We start from the raw sequence: 3,092 nt of genomic DNA, 5'->3' as shown, positions 1-3,092 counted from the left end.
GAAGAATGGAGCCCCTCCTGAACAACCACATAAACGTCTATTTCTCAGCATCATGATAGATCTTTGAATATTTCAGAGGTTGTTAAAAAATAAAACACACATTCCTCTTTCATATCTAGATAATAATGACAGTTTTTGCTCTTATTCTCATTCCTTAGCTTCATTTTATTCCCATCATAATCAACTGTTTATAGAATGTTAAGGGAAGCTTAAACTAATAATCATGTCATCAGTGCCAAGACCATAACGTGTGTTCAGACTGTCTATATTTTAACTGGGTAAATAATATGGAGAAAATGTAGGTTGTAATGGTGCAAAGGCTCAGCCACCATATCTGAGATTGTTTGCTTCTTGGTCCTTGGTTTAAAGCCCCAAGGTGAAGTGGTTCATATAGTCTACTAAAAAGTAAGATACCCTATTGGTAGGAGGTCCAGGTCTTTTCAAGGTTTTCTTTTGTCTATGTTACAATGTAAAAATAACACCTTCTGCTTTGGCCCTATAGTTTTTGAATTTTTTGCAATGTAGTTTGCCAGTTGCCATACTCTTCTTCATGAAAGTATCTCCTGGAGTGACTCGGCCACCACTGCTGACCCGTCAGCTGGAGGGTGTTGCGGTTAAAGGTTGGAACAGGTTGGGCACCGTCTGATGACATCAGCCCCAGGCCATAAGCCACCCGCAGTAACATTAGGGAGTGGCTGTATGTATAACATCACGTGATGTATTCAATATGTTTAATGCATTTCTGGTGTTTGCTGGTGAAGATTCTCAGTCATCTAGGTCATAATCATTAAAAAAAAAAGTTAAAAAAACAAACCGCTGGACTTTGTTTTCCAAGTTTGAAGACCTTTCGCTTCCCATCCAGAAAGCTTTCTCAATTCAAAATATCTGAAAGCAGCATTGAGTTCCAGGCTTTATGTTAGTATGCATGTTTACCCTTAGTAATGAGGAATCATTGAGGTTGTTGTTGGCCTGTAAAATGACCTGAAACTGGACCATGCCTCTGTAAAGGGGAGTTGTTAGGGTCATTGTTGGCCTGGCTAAACAGGTGCAATGTTTTGATCACTTCCATTGAGGATTAAGATGATTGCGGGAAGGAATCAACTCAAACGCTGTTTTATAGGTTTTCGAGAGCTGTAACGTGAGTCCACCCCCTCTGTTTAAGGTTGGTTTTTCTCTCTTAGCATGGATGGCTTCCTTCACATCCCTTTCAAACAACCTGTCTTCTTTGCCCAAAATGTGAACATTCTGGTTCTCAAACAAGTTTCCTTTGTCCTTAAGGTGTAGGTAGACACCTGATTCTTGTCCGCAGGGGGTAGCCTGTCTGAGTTGAGACATGTATCTGTGGAGAGGTTGTTTGGTTTTTCCAATATAAAGATCAGAGCATTCCTCACTGCACTGAACCGCATACATCACTCCGCTCATCTTAGGTTTGGGGGTTTTGTCCTTAGGATGCACCAGCCTCTGTCTAAGGGTCTCTGTATGTTGTACTCTGATTTGTTGTTTGGAGAAAATCCTCTTGAGTTTTTCAAAGACACCAGCTTCATATGGTATGGCGATGTTTTTGCGTTTAATCTCCCTGCCGTTATGTTCTGTTGCCTGTCTTGTGTGCGTTGGTGTTTGAGTGAATAGTGAATAGAGAAAGTAGTGCACTAGAAATTTCCCAAATGTCATGATGGGTCTCTGTGATCAAACCCACATGCAGAACACCACACAAAGCAGAGTAAAAGTTTAACAGTTTATTAAGATATGCACACACAGAGTAAAGGATAGCACTGTTTCTGGTACTGGTCCGGGACTTGGTTTCACAGAGTAATCTGCAGAGAGGGATAGTTTGGTTAGCCAGGTAACAGCGATGTCTTAACAGAGTTTTGATTCTGATTTGTACCTGAAGAGGTTCAGACTGATCGGTAGAGGGAGGGAACCGGTTGGGTCCAGAGACTGTGGATTCAACAGAGAGCTTTGCAGCGGCAGAGCTTAGCTTCAGGCTAGCGAGATTCAGACCTTGAGTTGTTCTCCTAGTTCTCTCCTGAGAACTAGCTGGGAGATTCAGACTGTGGATCTTCAGGTTTGGCTTCTCTGGGCAGGCAGGCAGGTTTCCAAACATGAGCTCCTCCAGAGCTACAGAGTTCAGTCGGGTTTTCCTATGAGCAGAGAAGACAGAGACTGGTTAGGATCAGGTTGCTCTCTAGAGCAGACAGAGATTCTTAGTACAAGCTGAGGCTCAGGTTCCGCTAACCAAAACTGGTCAACACTCCGGCGCTGAAGACAGGTCTGGCCACTGCTTAAGTAGTGGGTCTCCTAATCAGGTGGATCAGCCTCAGGTGTGTAGGCGGCTTCATCTCAGGAGACCCAGGGCGCTCTCTGCTGGAGAAAGGTAGCAGATCTCCAGATCCCAACACCAAAATGCACCTTGAAAGTGTTGATCACCCATGGTCAGTAGACAGTATATCCCATAATGCTTTCACAGGAGTGTGAAAAAATCGTTGCATTAAAATGTTTGACTTTTTAACGCTGACGATATGTGAAGTTAAATCAAAAACTAATGTACAACAGCTGGGACCATTGCTTGAAAAGGAGTGAGTGCAGCATTAGGGACATATGTTAGAATAGTGATAAATTGGAGAAAGCTCTTAAAGTATTGAAATGATAATACGTTTGTTAGTTTAAATGAAGCAGTGTAGGCACTTGCTATTGTCCACTGTCGTAACTGATGTTATGGAAATATTCCTGATCATCCTGATGCAAAGCTTTCTAAGTTCTCGTGTTTTTCTTGCTGTGCAACTCCTCATCAAAGTTCTGTTTTCTAAAGTATATTTTTTAAGCTGCTATAGTGACATCTGATTAAGCTCTCATGAAACACGAGTGATATTTTGACCAGAAAACATGTCGATCTCTGCTATGAATAAAATTTTAAGCTAAGTTCATAGGCGTGCACTAATTGTACAAAAGTATTTTTGAGCACATTTTTTCACCATAACCACTGAAAATCCTCACACATGCTGGAGCACAGCTTCTGGGAAGACTGAGACACAGTGTTTTACAGATATCATCTCATCATTTTCATTCAAGCACTCAACCTCAAATCATTCAAC

The 3,092-nt window shown here is 41.7% G+C and overlaps 1 long non-coding RNA gene across 1 annotated transcript; it reads right to left on the bottom strand.

Moving 5' to 3' along the window:
• Positions 1-1,748: 1,748 nt before the first annotated feature.
• LOC119779549 lies at positions 1,749-2,388 on the bottom strand. The gene is made up of 3 exons (XR_005280246.1): positions 2,237-2,388; positions 1,886-2,141; positions 1,749-1,814 (listed from the first exon to the last, which is right to left on the bottom strand). It is a non-coding gene; the product is annotated as an uncharacterized LOC119779549 (long non-coding RNA).
• Positions 2,389-3,092: the final 704 nt, after the last annotated feature.

This window comes from Cyprinodon tularosa, unplaced genomic scaffold, assembly GCF_016077235.1.
Source record: "Cyprinodon tularosa strain WSP-4 unplaced genomic scaffold, ASM1607723v1 ctg149, whole genome shotgun sequence".
In the NCBI taxonomy this organism is placed as follows: Eukaryota; Metazoa; Chordata; class Actinopteri; order Cyprinodontiformes; family Cyprinodontidae; genus Cyprinodon; species Cyprinodon tularosa.
Note: the sequence above shows the minus strand (reverse complement) of the source record. Positions and strands in the feature narration are given on the sequence as shown.